At 35.1% G+C, this 12,408-nt stretch overlaps 1 pseudogene; it reads left to right on the forward strand.

The window, feature by feature from the left end:
• The first annotated feature begins 9,120 nt into the window (after positions 1 to 9,120).
• LOC104664357 lies at positions 9,121 to 9,623 on the forward strand (annotated as a pseudogene).
• The last annotated feature ends 2,785 nt before the right edge of the window (positions 9,624 to 12,408 follow it).

Consider the following 12,408-nt stretch of genomic DNA (forward strand, 5'->3'; position numbering starts at 1 on the left):
ATGAAAGATGAAAGGTATATTTGTGTTCTGTTAAAATGCATTGTAAACATAAAAATTTTACTGGGTATAAAAGTATAGAACATACGTACTTATGCACACAGATACACACACACACACTTTTTGGAGCAGAGATGGTCATTTCGAGTTTTCACAAGCTAGGGTGTACATAGCAATTTACAAAAATATAATCCATTGAGTTTGAAGTGTCCTCACTTCTGTAAGTTATGCGTGTTTCTTGTTATATCCTCTGGCTGTACTGATGTACGTTCGAGAAGATCTAATTAAAAGCTTTCATGCTAAGACTTAACTGACATATTCCTGAAACTCAAGTTAATCTTTCCATTTTTTTAAGATATTTTCTTCACTTTAAAAATATCATATTTGCCAACTTAAGGGTTGCAGTAAAATTGGTTTCTGGTGAGGCCTCTCTTTTTGGCTTGCAGACAGCTGACTTTCTCCTCTGTCCTCACATAGCCTTTCCTCTGTGCATATGTGAAGAGAAAGTAATCTCTAGTGTCTGTTCATTACCTTATAAGGGCAATAGTTCTATTGTATTAGGGACAAGCACTTATGACTTTATTTAATTTAAATTGCCCCCTAAAAGGCACTATATAAATACAGTCACATTGAGAGTTAGGGCTTCAACATATGAACCCAGAGAGACACAATTCATTCCATACCAATCCCCAGTGGCATTTTTTTTTCCATTTTCATTATTCTTTGACTTAGTGTTTCATAGACTTTCAATCTAATATTTTTGGATTTAAAATATCAAACTATGTAAGACTTATGATGTAATATTTTCTTTAGTTCAATAAGTATCTGGAGAGTATCTGCTACCAAGGGTAAAAGATAAACCTTATGAATTTGCTTTATGCTTTTATGCTTTATAACTTCAATAAACATTATCAAACCAGTGATATCAACCTGTTCATAAAGTTTTTATATGATAAAATAAAATGATGTTTATTCATCATCAAATTACATCCTGAAATTCTAAAGACCATGATGCTATGTTTTTTTTCCAAAGAGAAATACCTCAAACAAATATACAGTCTACATAAAATATACTGACACCGGGAGAGAAGCTATTTTTTCTACATGTTTGTGTTTGACAGTTTTCAGCATTCAACAACTAAGCAAATTAAATTTCATAGTTTAACATGTCATGCAAAGCACTTCACATCTTTTGGGGAAAATGTGATATATACCCACACATATTTGTGAAATATATGTGCCTATGTACATACACACACAAAACACATATGACAGTTAATTTTATAACATTGGAAAAAGTATTAAATTTGTTATAACTAAATTTCCTCATTTGCAAAAATAATATCACATTTACATTTATTATTATAAATTATTAATTTGATGTTACTCTGATCATCTTGCCTTTTTTTAATACTTGCAGATTTCTCCATGGATTCAGACTTTCCAGCTTTTATTTTCTCCAATGTTTTTAAAAGTATAGAACCTATATCTAGTTCAATTCATAGTTAATTCACAGTATTTCCAAAGCTTCATTAAAGCTTATTTACCTAGTATTCAGAGTTGGGAAAGAATTAGCATCATTTGCATACAAGCCATTTAATATGAGGAATTTAGCAAGGGTTGCTTTCCTCAAAGTAGTTTCACTAATCTTCTCATACACCTGTTGATAATATTCTAAAAATTCCATTCAATAATTTGTCTTTGTTTTGTTGTTTAATCTAGATTTTGATTAATTGTATTACTTCATTGCTTTATTATAACAAAAATGAACAGCAAAACTATTTGGCATTCAATACATAAAGAAGTGTGTACATGTACACTTTTATGCCTTCAGGAAATCTATGAATTATGTCTTGTTATCCTCATGTTATGAACGTGGAACCTTTAGTTCAGAAGTTTTAAGTAATGTTTTCCAATATTATCTAGCCAAAAACAGTAAAATTGGCAAGTTATATCAGTCTGATTCCAGAGCCATCATGCACACCTCTTGAATACTGTCTTATATCCTTGCTGCCTACTTTTTTCCTTGAGTTGTTGTAGCAATCAGGTATGTGCAGGAGGGACTTGATAGCACCTGGTCACAGCTGCACAGAGCACTTCTTGGCTTCTAATCCAAGGATTCTCTGCCACTGATATTAGGAATCCTATGAGAATTCATTTGAAGAATCTACTGAATGTACATTTTAAGTACATGAATCACAGTTTAACGAACAGAAGGGAGAAATTTGGAATACTCTATTTAAGGTACTGTACTACCCGTGAAACAGTAAAGTGTTACTTGAGGATGGCCTCAAATTAGTTGGAAATAAATATTTCAGGATTTAGAGCAAGAGTATTAGAGCAAGCATAATGATGCATATGGACAATGATATATATAATGATATGGTAAAAGATAAGATAAATTGATAAAATAGAATCATAAAGTGCTCAATTAAAATTAGAAAAGGCAAGGGGGACAGAAATAAAAAGTAAATGCAACTAACAGAAAACAGTTATCAAACAGAGTTCAGAACAAGGGAAGTAATCAAAACTAAAGAGGGACATTGCAAAATTATAAAAGAATCATACTTACAGAAGACACAGCAATTCTAACAGTGTATACACCTAACAGCAGAACATCCAAATATAAGAGGTAAACACAGGAATAGAAATAGGAAGTGAAGAAATCCACTTTTATTTGCAGACTTCAGTAGCTCTCCTTAAGTGATTGATAAATAAAGCAGGTAAAAAAAAAATACATATATAGGTGACATGAACAGCATTGTAAATTAACCTAATCTAATTGACATTTATATATCACAATGTCTAACACCACAGAATACACATTCTTCTCATGCTTCCATGGAACATTCATCATGCTAGACTACGTTCAAGGCCATAAAACGCACCTTAATAAATTGCAAATAATAGAACCCATACATAGTATGCTCTTAAGCCACAACAGAATCAAATAATTAATAATAGAAAGGTAGCAGAATTCTAAATAATTTATTCAGATACTATGACGTCAAGGAGATAAAGCATAATTCTTCACTTCTTAAGTCTCTGCAGTGCTCTTAATCACTTACTTCCAAAGAGTACAGTATGTGAAAAAGAGTAAAACCAACTTTTAATAGATGCATCTGAAAAACACTACTGCAGCCATATGATCAAGGTTAACATCAATAATGATAAGTCATGTTGACAGGATATACTCCTGATAGCATATGATCAGAATGATACTTTACCTCTTTGATCCTGCTGCCACAAAAAACATGCCCTGAGTCTAATTATGAGGAAAAAAATAAGCAAAACCCCAGTTGAGGAACAGTCCACAAAATGCCTGGCCTGTACACCCCAAAATTGTCAAGAACCTTAAAGTACAATTAAAGACTAAGAAATTCTGATGGCCAAGAAGAGCTTAAGACATTGCAACTAGGGGCCAGGTATGGTAGTTCACTCCTGTAATATCAGCACTTTGGGAGGCGTAAGTGGGAGGATCGCTTGAGACCAGGAGTTTGAGAACAGCCTAGGCAACATATCAAAAAGATAAAATTGACTATTTACCCAACACTTATAGCTAATAGTCTTTATGTACATTATGACCAGGAAACTTCACTGAGGTTTGATTTAGAAGGTAGCAGTGATATGTAACACAGACTTCTGCAGTTGTGTGGGTGACAAGTGAATGAAAAAAAGCTTTCATTTCTACAAAAAAGTTGGAAGTGGGAAACTAGGCAGCAAACAAACAAACAAACAACAACAACCAAAGACATGACAACTAAATTTAATGTGTTTCCTACGTAGGATGTTAAAACACAAAAATGACATTAGGTAAAAACTAATAAATTCTGAATACAATACAGATATTAGATAATAACTTATCAATATTAATTCACTAGTTAAAAGACATGGCATACTAATATCAAATACTAATGATCAGAGAAATGATTGTGGGATATCTCTACACTCACTTCTTCATCGATCTGTAATTCCACAACGGTTCTAAAACAAAAGTTCACTTGAAAACATGAGTCAGATCAGTGACACCAAGAACTTATGTGTCACCCGTAGAACCTACTCTATAGACAGGTGGCTTAGTAAGTCCAGGTATTGATGCATCTTCTGTAGTTTGAAAATTACTTATGCAATGGTGTTTTGTTTAATGTTTCTTACACCGGTGTATCAACAATTGCTCAGTGAAGGACACATAGTTGATCAGAGTATTACAATCAGAAATAGATTTACTGCAAGTAACAGAGTGCTTACAAAATCTTTGGCAGAATAGAGGATAAGCCTCTGCACTTTGAGTTTCAAGTCACGTAACTACAGCTGTAATCCAGTGGTCAGGAGACAGCTGTTACCCTTATTAGCATCTACTTACAGTCACCTCTCACCCAAGAGGTTGGAAAATAGGCAGCAGATTGTGGAGTCGACTGTGACTCAAACACTCGTGCTTGTCAGAACATGCTTCTCACCCACACAACTGCGAATGTCTGTGTTATGCATCACTGCTGTGTTCTAAACCAAATGCAAGTCCAATTAGTTTCCTGGCCATAATGTACGTAAAGATTATTAGCTATAAATGATGGATAAGTAGTCAATTTTACCTTTTTTGCTTTGTTTTAAATAGACTTTATTTTTTAGAGCAGTTCTAGGTTCGTAGCAATACTGAGAGGAAGACATAAACATTTCCCATACAGTCGCTTACTTCCCATAGCTGCACAGTCTCCTCCACTGTGAATATCCTCCACCAGAGTGGAACATTGGTTACAATCTACTACATGAGCCTATGTTGACAATCTCTTATTACGCAAAGTCTATTGTTTACACTGCGGTTCACTCTTGGTGTGGTATATTCTATGGGTTTTAAGAACTTATACTGACAAGTATCCACCAGTATAGTATCACACAAAATAGTTTCATTTCCCTGCAATTCTCTATGCTCTGTCTATTCTTCCTGCCATTTCCCTCATTTTAGCACTTTAAATTATTTTTTAAAGGAGATTATAGACAATTATCTATCCAAATAAAAAATTATCTTAAAGAAATTATTCATATCATGAATGTAATAGTTATAATCATTTTATTTTTACATTATATTGCTGCATAACAAATTACTAGGACCTTATCAGTGTTAAAAAGTTATTATCTCACAGATTGTGTGGCAGGAATGTGAGCACAGCTTAGGTACTTTCTCTGCTCAGGGTTTCACAAGAATGTGATCAACATGTCATGGGGTCTGTATTCTCATCTGGAGGACTATTGTAGGCATGAACATCAGGGGACAGGAAACATGGGGACCACACTCGGTCTGCCCACTGTACCCAGGGATAATAAATGTGTAGGTTTATTTGTGGTTGGAATCCTAGGCTTTGGGGCAGGATAGACTTGTGTTAGAGTCTTGGTTCTGTCTACTGCTAAATTGTAAAGTTGGTAAATCACTTTCCTTCTATAAATGGCCATCCTTTCACACATAAAAAGTGGATAATAGTAAGATCTACCTCAGAGGGATGACTGTGTGAGATAATCCAACTGTTGCTATTAGCACCATATCTACGATTTAGATGTCTAACTCTATCTGCTGTAAGATCCTAATGCCAGGGTCAAATTTGTAAAAGGGAATTTGATTATACTAGACCTGTACATAAATTATTTCAGTGGAACCTTGCAAGAATTTTCTTGTAGTCTTTCAACTTTGGTGTGCTTTGGTATCAGCCTCTAAAGGAGTTAATTTTACCAATCCACGTATTTTCCTGCTAACTCCTCCAGGCACTGTTTGAGGTTCATTCTAATGTTTTGTCTTTTCTCCCCAATTACATTTCCTTCTTTCCACCTGGCTTCAGAATTCAAATCTTTATAGCAGCAGTTAAATATTTATAAAGCTTAAGCCACAGACTTCCTTTCAAAAATACTGCAGCATAAAATTGAAAAGTAAAACCAAAAATCTAGTGATAGCATCAAGAACAAATATGTTAACTTATTGAATTCTGAAGAGCACAAAAAATTTTACAGAACTGTGCTATTCAGGACTTGTTCTCAAATTATAGCAAGACGAGTTCTTTTTCTAATACTTTTCAAATCTATTTTGAAAATGAGAGAAAAAATAAACCTTGACAATTTCAAAAGCCACAAACTCTACTTGATAGTAAAACCCAACTGGAATTTCAGAGTTGAAAAGCTTTCATTCTAATGGTCCAGACTCAGGAGAAAAGTGGGGAAATAGAAATGGCATTTGTTGAGATTTAGTCATGTATGAGCCACTTTCTATAACTTTTATTGTATTTAATTTAATTATAAGTATTATGTAATTAAGTGCTTACATTTAATCTTTTCACTTCATGAAATGTGTTGGTTGTAGGGAAAGGGGAAAGTTCTAAAACATATGGCCAACTTCCCAATTCTACTTTATAAACTTCATCTTTTTCAAATCCTAGATTGATACTTATCAAAAAAACACAAATAAACCCATTATTTTTCCAATGTCTGCTACATTTACCAACAATGTTTAAGTTGGACTCTGACAAACACACATACACAACACACATACACATGCACATATACATATACACATTACTCCCATTATAAAATATTGGAGTGTTTTATCAAAGAAAGATAGGACATGAGAGATATTGACTTTAGTGTAGGAAGCCTACTATATGAAAAATATCCAACAGGTAGTTTGAAGAGCAGTTGAATCTGATTGAGAAGTTTTTTCAGTTAGCCTGGAGAGAGTAAGGGCAGAGACATGAGCTTTGCTATTCTTGCCAAATCATGAGTCTGCAGGGCTACTAATGTCAAATGATGCCATTATATATTGAACAATGGCATCACCAACTCACCAATTTGTGTATACCTGTGAGACTATATCCACCTCGAAGAAATAAATTTTAGTTTATATAAAAATACCTAGGGGATAGCAGTATGCATTAGTTAATTCTCACACTGTTATAAGGACATATCAGAGACTGGGTAATTTACAAAGGAAAGAGGTTTAATAGACTCACAGTTCCACATTGCGGGCGGTGGGGGGTCCTCACAGTCATGGCAGAAGGCAAAGGAGGAGCAAAGACCCATCTTACATAGTGGCAGGCAAGAGAGTTTGTACAGGGGAACTCCCATTTATAAAACCATTAGATCCCATGAGACTTATTCACTACCATGAGAACAGTATGGGGAAAACTCCCCCATGATTCAGTTACCTCCACCTGGCCCCACCCTTGACACCTAGGGATTATTACAATTCAAGGTGAGATTTGGATGGGTCACAACCAAGCCACATCACAGTTGAACAAGCAGTTTTTTGTTGTTGCTGTTTGCTTGTTTTGTATGAGGTTTAATTAATCTTTCCCTTGTCTTCGAACAAAAGCTTCCTTAAGTTTTCTATTGGCAATCTGTGATTTTGGAAATATATTGTGTTATTGAAGATGTGAAGAATGACATAAAAAGAAATGAATCTGTCCTCAAGATTTCTGAATGACTAAAGGAGATAATGCATAAAATTATCCAACACAATCTGGATTACCATTGCCAATTTCTTAGGTTCACATTCAAAGTTTAAAGAATATGATCATATTTACATCTTATGAATTCTAGACTTAAGAAAACATTCACTGTGTTGCCAAGGATCCACATTTCCTGGCCCCTTTGTTTTCGCCTGTGCTTTGTAGTAATAATCAGCAATATTCTTTCTCCCTGCCAAAAATTTTCACCTATCAAAACCTGTGCATTACTTTAAAACTATCTCAAATTAATATGCTATTACCCACCTAGCTTATAGTAGATTCCTTCCTCTGGGCTCTCAGAGTACCCAGTGTCATTTCTTTCTGTTGTAATCATCTCATTTTGTGTGTTTGTTTCCCTTACTAGATTGTAACTTGGAGGTAGAAAGTCATGTTTGCACTTAAATATCTAATCAAATATTTATGGAATACTTTTGAACAAAAATACATCATTCCAAATTCTGTGGTCTATAACAAAAGAGAAATTTTCCCTAATGATTATTTACCTGCTTTTATATTCCGTTCTCCTTTCACAGGATAAGAATAAGCTGTCGGGTGCTGACGAGTTGATGGGAGCAGCACACCAACATGGCACAAGTATACATATGTAACAAACCTGCACGTTATGCACAAGTACCCTAGAACTTAAAGTATAATAATAATAATAATAATAATAATAATAATAATAATAAAAGAATAAGCTGTTATTGGTACTTTAAACATTGGTCCCTGCTACTTGATTAAATGTAGCTAAAGCATTAAAACTCTTTTTAAAGAAGCCATCTTCATGGCTCTTGAAAGACATCTGCTATGACTATTTTTTTCCAGAATTAAACTCAACTTTCCCTCATGTTGTGTTTTATTTCTGCATTGAGAAGGCAGAATGTCAACCAAACCATTCTTCCCTCACAGTAAGTGTTATGAGCCAATCAGCGAGACAGATAAAGCTGAAAATATTTGCAAAAACTAACTCTCGCTAACCATCAAGAGCTTCCCGATCTGACACCCTACAGAAAAGTGGTTGAGAAGGGGCTGGCCACTGTGGCTCATGCCTGTAATCCCAGCACTTTGGGAGGCAGAGACGGGCGGATCACGAGGTCAGGAGGTTGAGACAATCCTGGCTAACACAGTGAAACCCCGTCCCTACTAAAAATACAAAAAATTAGCCGGGCATGGTGGTGGGGGCCTGCAGTCCCAGCTACTCAGAAGGCTGAGGCAGGAGAATGGCGTGAACCCGGGAGGCGGAGGTTGCAGTTAGCCAAGATCTCGCCACTGCACTCCACCCTGGGCGAGAGAGCGAAACTCCGTCCCAAAAAAAAAAAAAAAAAAAAAAGAAAGAAAAGTGGTTGAGAAGGATGAAGATAGGAATTTAATTTAATTTCACTGAACATTCAAGCACAAAATAATTTGATTTTAGTATTGAAATTGTTTACCTTTTATATTTATTAATATACTATTAAAGTGCAAGGAAATTTAATCATAGAACTTTAATATATTACCAGAAAATTCACAGTGGGTAAGACTTTAACTTCAAAGTGGGGCATCTTATACTTAAAATTCTATTATTGAAATACAGCTGGTCTCAGCTGGTCCACCCGAGACACCCTGAGCACCAGCCCTAGTCCCCCGCGCGGCCCCTTATTCGCTCCAACAAGATGAAAGAAACAATCATGAACCAGGAAAAACTCGCCAAACTGCAGGCACAAGTGCGCATTGGTGGGAAAGGAACTGCTCACAGAAAGAAGAAGGTGGTTCATAGAACAGCTACAGCAGATGATAAAAAACTTCAGTTCTCCTTAAAGAAGTTAGGGGTAAACGATATCTCCGGTATTGAAGAAGTGACTATGTTTACAAACCCAGGAACAGTGATCCACTTTAACAACCCTAAAGTTCAGGCATCTCTGGCAGTGAACACTTTCACCATTACACGCCATGCTGAGACGAAGCAGCTGACAGAAATGCTACCCAGCATCTTAAACCAGCTTGGCGCAGATAGTCTGACTAGTTTAAGGAGACTGGCCGAAGCTCTGCCCAAACAATCTGTGGATGGAAAAGCACCACTTGCTACTGGAGAGGATGATGATGATGAAGTTCCAGATCTTGTGAAGAATTTTGATGAGACTTCCAAGAATGAGGCAAACTGAATTGAGTCAACTTCTGAAGATAAAACTTGAAGAAGTTAGTGAGAGTTGCTATTTTATATTATGACCGCTTTTTAAGAAATTTTTGTTTATGGATCTGATAAAATCTAGATCTCTAACATTTTTAAGCCCAACCCCCTTGGACACTGCAGCTCTTTTCAGTTTTTGCTTATACACAATTCATTCTTTGCAGCTAATTAAGCCGAAGAAGCCTGGGAACAGGTTTGAAACAGAGGTTAATAAAGTTCTTTGCCTAGTATACAGTTTTTTTTTTTTAATTTTATTGACACCGATCTGTACACAGTAAAAAAATATTGCTTATAGGAAGCTAATCATGGTATGTAATATGGCTGATAACCTTTGGGATTTGATTAAAGATTTAAAATCACACACACAAAAAAAGAAATATAGTTGGTATATTATAAGATCTCATTGCAAAACCTCTGATGGGCTATAATGGCCCAGAAAATAACTTAAAAACTGATTTTAAGAGTAGTTAGAGCAGTTTTGATGCTATTTTAAAAATATTGCACTTACATTTCATACTGCACTTACATTTCAAAACTTTCTGGAGGTAAAATTTACACAATCCATGAGTGAGTCCAAGAAGATCCAAAAAGGAGCAATGTTGATGCCGAAGAAAGGTTCATGAATGTGGAGGCAGGGCTATCCTTATAGATAACCCTAACTGACAGGGTTCATAACCCTAATTGCTCTCCTCAATTATGCCTCTGACTGACTGAAGGTTTAAAGGCCAAGCCCAGGCATTTAAGAACAAAGAGCTAGGAGACATTGACTATATTCCTTTCGCTCATGTTGAGGTACACCCAAAGCAGGACATTCACGGCCTTTTTGTATACATCAATTATATAGAGACTGATGATTGGATGGACTCACAAAACTTCTCAGGGTATATTCATGTAATACTTTGATAGTGTAAAAGATATGGTGGCATGGGAGAAGCAAAGCACAGGCAATATCCAGGTTCCTAAGATCTCCAGGTATGACTCCCCAGGGTTCCTGCTCAGTCACACAGATTTTCATCTGCCATACCTTTTTGTTTCCTTAGCGAGTATCACACTCAGGTGAACAAAACAAAAATGCCATTTTTTGAGTTTCCTGAAACTCCAACAGAGTTCCTGAAAATCCAACAGAGGATGAGTTGTTTTTTTTTTTTTAATATTAACTAACTTTAATCTGTCATGTCTGATATATTGCATTTTACCTTTTATGCTGATCTGTGTGATTCTAATTGTTATAAATTCGTAATGTCCTTTTGTGCAGTGATTATTGCTCTGTTATTGTGCCTTCCCCTTGGAAGGAAGTAAATAAGCCAATTAACCTGAAATACTACTCAGCCTTTAATCTTAAGCAAACATCATGGATTTTGAATATTTGTGTGGTCAGCAAGTCTGTTGGAGGTCACAGCCTAATTGACACATAGACTACTAATACAATTTTTAAATTATGTTATAATAAACTGTTGTTTTTTTTTTTTTCTTCATTGTTGGGTCAAATGAAAGACACACCATAGACAAATAATTAAAGCAATCTTAAATCCCTTTGTAAAACAGATTATAACTTCCCAAGTTTTCCAATGCATTTTCAAATGCATTTCTAGCCTTTCATCATCCTAAAGATACATGAATATATAATTTAAAGCTGTATTTGTTTGTCAGTCCTCATAATCTCATAGCTTTAATATTTGAACTAGATTGGTTGCATTTGTTATCTACATTTATTATGTAATGATTTTAGGGGAAAATTTCAATAACAGGTCAATGAAATAAATATACTGCTAAAACTTTATTTTTGCTGTGTAATAAATGAATTTCCTTTTTCGGATTAATCCATCAAGCTTATTATAAAAATGAGTAGCTCCGTAGAATGTAATACAAATATAGTAGCATGCCATTTCCAACTCTCCTGAACTAATGAGGCATTTCACAAAACTGTTTTAGTAACAAGAGACCCATGAAGAGGTCAAGATCATTGTGATCATTGTTTGACAAGGCAGAAAGCTTAAAGGGTTTGTTCTTTTTTATCAACCACACTTTAAACTTTAGACCTGCTTTGTTTATCTACTCTCCTCTGTATTTGCTCTCTTTGTTGAAGCCTCATATGTATTTCCTTGGGAAATAAAAAATGAGAACTAAGGGGTGATTCTCAGCAATTATATCTACATGACCCAGTTTCCCCCCCAGGCATTCTTGATCTCATGGCAAATTCTATTTCTCTCATTTTTTCCCATAGATGTATCCTACACCAACATCTTTGCTCATAAGACAAACTGCAAATTGTCATAAGCATAGATTCTAAGAAATTGAAAGCAACTTTTAAAGTCTGAAATTCACTATTTCCAAGTATAATCAATTTTATGATATAAGCTAAAGTATATTATGAAGAGAACAAATGATAAAACATGGGTTGGACTATTCAGAATCATGCTGTTTCTAATGTTCATGTTTCAAAGATACGTAATATTCAAATAACTTAGAAAAATACAATTTCTACAAAGGGCACAGTGAACAGAGCCTCTGCTCCTAATTCCTGTTTCCTTCCCATTGCGAAAATCTAGAAAAGTTACAATGAATTTCAAAGGTTATTTCCTCTGCCTTTTTCTACTTATTCTAGGACGAAGCAACAGAGTTTAGCTGAGAAGCAGAGTTTCTGCTTTTTATTTTCAGTGTTCATCTAGGACATACTTTTGATCCCCCTGAGAGTACCGGCATCAAAGATTCTTCTCTGTAAAAAGACAACATACCTGGGAACCACGTATGAAAAATGTT

This window comes from Rhinopithecus roxellana, chromosome 2, assembly GCF_007565055.1.
Source record: "Rhinopithecus roxellana isolate Shanxi Qingling chromosome 2, ASM756505v1, whole genome shotgun sequence".
In the NCBI taxonomy this organism is placed as follows: Eukaryota; Metazoa; Chordata; class Mammalia; order Primates; family Cercopithecidae; genus Rhinopithecus; species Rhinopithecus roxellana.